General features: G+C 34.3%; 1 long non-coding RNA gene across 1 annotated transcript; it reads right to left on the bottom strand.

Annotated features, from left to right (window-relative positions):
• Positions 1 to 5453: 5453 nt before the first annotated feature.
• On the bottom strand, positions 5454 to 5992 carry LOC130138550 (uncharacterized). The gene is made up of 2 exons (XR_008816904.1): positions 5869 to 5992; positions 5454 to 5718 (listed from the first exon to the last, which is right to left on the bottom strand). It is a non-coding gene; the product is annotated as an uncharacterized LOC130138550 (long non-coding RNA).
• Between the last annotated feature and the right edge of the window lie 551 nt (positions 5993 to 6543).

The raw sequence follows: 6543 nt of genomic DNA, 5'->3' as shown, positions 1-6543 counted from the left end.
TTTTTTTAAATTGATAATGTCGAGTTCATGGCTAAATCCGTCGCTAATTAGCCACGGATTTTTTTCGTGGCTAAATTCGCTGCAAATTAGCCAGGGAAAAAAATTCGTAGCAAAATGTTTTTATTTTTTAAATTGGTAATGTCGAATTCGTGGCTAAATTCGTTGCAAATTAGCCGCGAATAATTTTTCGTCGCAAATTAGCCACGAAAAAAAATTTGTCGCTAATTAGCCACGAATTTTTTTTTCGTGGCAAATTCCGTCGCAAATTAGCGACGAATATTTTTCGTCGCTAATTTTCGTGGCGAAATACTTGTTTTTTTGTAGTGAAACAGTGAAGGCAGTTTTATATCTGTCCTTTTCATTGATTTGTATTTGCCAAAATCCTGATTTCATATCAAATTTATAAAATAATTTTGAATTGTGTAATCTATTCAATAAGTCTTTTTTATTAGGAATTGGATATTTTATCCATTTCAGAGCTGTATTTAAAGGTTTATAGTTGATTACCGATATTGGAACTCCTCTTTCTAATTTAGCATTTTTGTTTATATAGAAAATCGAGCAACTCTAAGGTGATTGGCCCTTTCTAATGAGATTTTTATCAAGAAGTTCTTGGATTTCATTTTGATAAAAATTCATGACTTCCTGATTCATTTAGGAAGGTCTTGCCTTGGTCGGGTCGGGATTTCTTTTTCAAAAAATTAAGATTCATAAGGTAAATCAACTATATGATATTTTTTAGACCAAAAAGCATTAGGAAGTGTCGAACATATAGAACTTTTTATGCAAATTTCAAGATTAGCAATTATTTTCTTAATAGTAGAATCAGAAAAATTTTGCTCAATTCTTTTATGTTCAAGGTCTTCTTTTAAATATTGAAGGTGGTTTTCTTATTTTGGATAATACAATTTATTTCAGAAACGGATTGTTCCTGAAGTGTACTTAAGTTCTTGATTTGTGGTTTGCTTATAATATTAAAAATTATTTTCCTTTTTTAAAAATTTGGTCTCGATACCATCATTAGTAATTTTAAAAGGTTGTATAAGTCCTATAAAAGGAGTCCCTATAAGTCCCTAAAATGATAATTTTAAAAGGTTGTATAAGTCCTATAAAAGGAATGAAGTTTTATAAGAAGTATTATCTTTTATTATTTCGGCTTCTGGAATCTTATAATTAATATGTAATTTTGCGACGAACTTTTTTGTTCGTCGCTAATTAGCCACGGAAAATAATTAATCGCAAATTTTTTTTTTATTTTCTAAAATGTTAATGGCAAATTCGTCGCTAAATCCGTCGCTATTTAGCCACGGAAAATAATTCATAGCAAAATCTTTTTATTTTCTAAATTGTTAATGTCAAATTTGTCGCTAAATCCGTCGCTAATTAGCCACGGATTTTTTTTCGTCACAAATTTTCTAAATTGGTAATGTCAAATTCATCGATAAATCCGTCGCTAATTACCGTGAAAAATAATTCGTCGCAAAATTTTTTTATTTTTTAAATTGGTAATATCGAATTCGTGGCTAAATCCTTCGCAAATTAGCCACCAATAATTTTTCGTCACAAATTAGCCACGAAAAAAAAATTTGTCGCAAACTTTTTTTATTTTTTAAATTGGTAATTGTTTGCCGGCTTTTTTTTTAAAATTTGTGGCAAATTTGCCATGAATTTCGAAAAAAGGTATTTATTCTAGTACTGTTTTCGTGGCAAATTTGCCACGAATTTTGCCACGAAAATCAAGTCTCACGGCATTTATTCTAATATGTTCTATTTTTGTGGCAAAATTCGTGGCAAATTCAAAAAAAGGCATTTATTCTACTATGTTTGATTTTCGTGGCAAAATTCGTGGCAAATTTGCCACGAATTTCAAAAAAAGGCATTTATTCTACTATGTTTGAATTTGCCACGAATTTCAAAAAATGCATTTATTCTAATATGTTCGACATTCGTGCAAAAATTCATGGCAAATTTGCCACGAATTTTTCCACGAAAATCACATTTCCGGCATACCCGGCTTAATTTGATTTTTCGTGGCAAAATTTGTGGCAAATTTGCCACGAATTTTGCCACGAATATCGAACATATTAGAATAAACGCCTTTTTTTGAAATTCGTGGCAAATTTGCCACGAATTTTGCCACGAAAAATCAAGTTTCCGGCTTAGCAGCTTAATTTGATTTTTCGTGGGAAAATTCGTGGCAAATTTGCCCCGAATTTTGCCAGGAAAATCAAATATAGTAGAATAAATGCCCTTTTTTGAAATTCGTGGCAAATTTGCCACGAATTTTGCCACGAAAATCAAGTTTCGTGCATCCCCGGCTTAATTTGATTTTTCGTCGCAAAATTCGTTGGCAAATTTGCCACGAATTTTGCAACGAATTTCGAACATATTAGGAAAAATGCTTTTTTTGAAATTCGTGGCAAATTTGCCACGAATTTCGAACATATTAGAATAAATGCCTTTTTTTTTAAGAAAAATACTTTTTGAAATTCGTGACAAATTTGCCACGAAATCGAACATATTAGCATCCCGGCTTAATTTGATTTAATTCGTGGCAAAATTCTTGGCAAATTTGCCAATTTTGCAACGAATTATTAGAAAATGCGAAATCAAAATTTGTCACGCATACCCGGCATATTAGAATAAATGATTTTAATTCGTGGCAAAATTCTTGCAAATTTGCCATGAATTTTGCACATATTTGAATAAATGCCGCGTTTTTTAAATTTGTGGCAAATTTCCATTTTCAAATTTCGAACATATTAGAATAAATGCCATCTATTTTTAAATTTATGGAAATTTGTGGCAAATTTGCCACAAATTTTGCCACAAATTTCAAAAAAAGGCATTTATTCTAATATGTACGATTTTTCGTGGCAAATTTGCCACAAATTTTGCCACGAAAAATCAAGTTTCCGGCATACCGGCTTAATTTGATTTTTCGTGGCAAATTTGCTACGAATTTTGCAACGAATTTCGAACATATTAGAATAAATGCCTTTTTTGAAATTCGTGACAAATTTGCCACGAATTTTGCCATGAAAATCAAACATACTAGAATAAATGCCTTTTTTGAAATTCGTTGCAAAATTCGTGGCAAATTTGCCACGAATTTTGCCACGAAAATCAAGTTTCCGGCATCCTCGGCTCAATTTGATTTTTCGTGGTTGCAACGAATTTCGAACATATTAGAGATAAATGCTTTTTTTGAAATTCATGGCAAAATTCGTGGCAAATTTACCACGAATAATTTTTCGTGGCAAATTTGCCGCGAATAACTTTTTCGTCGCAAATTTCGTCTCAAATTTGCCACGAGTAATTTTTCGTGGTAAATTTCGTCGCAAATTTGCCACAAAAAATTTTTTGTTGCTAATTTACGACGAATTTAGTTTTCGTCGCAAAATTCGTCGCAAATTTGCGACGAAAAATTTTTCGTGGCTAATTTTCGTGGCAAAATCCTTGTTTTTTTGTAGTGAAAATTGACAACACTGTAAGCTAGAAACCGAAAAAATAAAAGGGACAAATAAGCGCGTAGCATCGCGGTCAACCCAATCTCCACTGATACAAGGTGGGTAAGGTAGTCTTGTTATGTTCGACATGCTTTTGATCTTCCTTGTAATAAAGTAAGAAGTAAATTATATGAAAGTTGTTGCTGACACAATCCTTGAGATAACCATTTTCTTAATGCTTATTAGCTATATTACCATTAATGAGAAATCCAGAGGGAAATCCCTCATTATCTAAATAAAGCAAGAAAAATCTCAGTTTTAATGACCCTCATAATCATGAATTTGAGATCATGAATTAAGCACGTGGTGTTACATAGTAAAGAAACTCATTTTCACGTGTCGAAAGATAAAGACATTACTGTGGGCGTGAAGATCAATGAAGCTAAATAGTGAAACGTGGGAAACAGCAGGAAATAAGAAGACACGTGGAAGAAAATCAGCTATTACATGATGCCCAAGGAGCGTAAGCAACATCGACAAGTCAGGAAACGGTTAAAGTGCGAAGTGTAAGGAAGTGGAAAACAACTTTCAAGGAGAAGTAGCCGATCGACAGTTATCAGGCTGCTCTATAAATACTCAAGGATTTCTGACGTAGAGAAGGACTCGGAACAAGACAACAGACTTCTTATCTATCTTTATTTTTGGCAAAATAGGAGTAGTAATAGTTACAGCTTTCAGATTCCACGTCGTAGATTCAATTCCGGCGCGAGTCTTTATCAGGTCCAGCATTGTTGATTAAATTCCAATGCTGTACCACTAGTTCAACGTCGTCGATTAGATTCCGGCATTGTGCTTGGAATATAGCTGTTGATTGGATTCCAGCCATATTCTCTCAGGTCACGTCATTGATTAGATTCTAGCATATCTGGAATTGCAATGTTGTGTACTGGTTGTGTCATTGATTGGATTCCGACATAGCTTAGTCTTAACATTTGCAAGTTGTCATCCTATCATTAGTATTGTTGAGTTGGGTGTATTATCGAGTTAAGTTGTAAGGCACAAGTTGGGTTTAATAGACGCATTTGACATTCTCTGTCCGAGCTTGATTCAAGACCCTAATCTCCTCTAATAAAATCTGAAACGCAGCGTTCGGTGAAAGATTTTCGACGGGATAAAACCGGCGAAACAATATCACTTCTTTTACCGTACTTTTTGGGAGAAAGAGAAATGGATAAAATGTTCCTTCCATTGCAAGGACCTTTGTATAACAAAAGTGATGACAATTGCAAAGAAGCGGAATGGAAATGGAATTGGGAACGCAAGCAGAAGCATTGCTGCAATTTCTTTATCATGGAGAGGAGGGAAAGAGTGAGAATCAATGGGAATGTGTTATTGAAAAAAGCCAAACGTACAAGTGGATTATTAATTAATCCTAAGTTTTGATAATTTTCAATAAAAAAAATCTGATATGGTAAGTAGACTTACTTGATACGCAATTACATATTAAAGTTTGGGATTAATACTACTAAAGATTACAAACTGGTACACATGTGTCACATCTACTCAAACTAATTTTCGGGTTATTAAAAAATCTCAAATTGGTATACCCGTGTCACATTTAGCCCAATATAATTTTCGTGTTACAAAAAGTCCCAAACTAGTAGATTTGTGCCACATTTACCGCAAACCGGCGACCACTCCAAGTGGTCTTACAATAAGGTTAGTTTATAGGTGTAGGACTTTTTCTCAATCTTTCAATAAGGTTAGTCTAGGTGGTCTTATTTGCTTCCTTTGAGCAAGAAGATAGGAGTTGCAAAGGAACCAAGTGGCAAGAGCTGATTAAGTAGACCTCGTTAAGAATAGCCGACGAATTAATCCTTTACGTTGGCCTCTCTTAAATTCCGTGATGGACTTATTCATCATCGAGCATGAAAATTCTGTTGACCCGAAACTTGATGCTAGTTCAATTTCAGAGCAAACACAGTAAATAATATGGGACCAAAATAACCCGAAAGAGACCTCCCTTTTGATTTGAAGGGAGAGTTTATTGCATTTGGAACAGAAGTCCTGATGTCTCTGGCACTGGGCCAAAGGCTTCTAGGGATTTAACAACGATAGAAACATAAGCAATTATTCCCACTGCAAACCCCCCCGGGATGCTTATCACCATAGTATTTGTCACAAAAGGCTTGACACGGAGCAGCCTGGCAACCGCCCGGTGCTGTCCCATACAGCACGCATCTACGCTCAGCCTCCACTTCATAATTGCCTGTCATTAGGAGACAAAACTTCAAACGATTGAACCCGCAAAGAAAACACAGTCTTGTTATAAGTTTCTTAATCATGACGTATCATCCTTCTTCGAGAAGGAAATCGAAGATGGTGAAAATGGGAGAGGGATGAAGAGAGAAACGATTACACATAGTGAAGAGGAGAAAAACTAGAAGCATTGCGGCCATGCAGGGTCTCTTCATGTTCATGTCTCCAGATATTTCAGAAGGCTCAAGTATATTGATCAGCTCCTCTTATTCTATATGCTTTCCTTGGATACCATTGTGTGTAACCATGTGCTCCTATTTATAGGGTGACCAGCCTTACCAACTGTTAGAGATAATTAACATAATTCTCTAGGATATTATAGATAATTAGAATATTTATGTTGGTTTTCTGTATCTCTCAAAATTGTGCGATATCTCATTTGAATGTGCATATCTTGTATTGCATTTGATAGTCTCTCATAAAGCCTATAAATAGGCTGATGTACTATTCATTATAATATATCGAAATACATACAATTTCTCTCATTTCTCTCTTCCGCAATTCTTATATTTAACTCCAACATTCAATAATTTAAATCTCAATGGTCACTAAATATGTGACATAAATACGGGGGAATTAAATCTCTAAATTCCAAAAAAAAAAAAAAACCCACTTCACAGTCACTGTTGAAACCCCACTGGCATGCCGCTTTTGGAAGGAAATATCAGAATATTTATGAGTTTATACTTTTCAATCTATCAAAATCGGCAGGCCATTTGAGTTCAAGGATGGCCCAAAATATCTGGTTTTTTATGGTTTAATATTTATTGATGTG

Source organism: Syzygium oleosum, unplaced genomic scaffold, assembly GCF_021117445.2.
Source record: "Syzygium oleosum isolate NSW1041296 unplaced genomic scaffold, Sole_v2.1 Sole_v2.06, whole genome shotgun sequence".
NCBI lineage: Eukaryota > Viridiplantae > Streptophyta > Magnoliopsida > Myrtales > Myrtaceae > Syzygium > Syzygium oleosum.
Note: the sequence above shows the minus strand (reverse complement) of the source record. Positions and strands in the feature narration are given on the sequence as shown.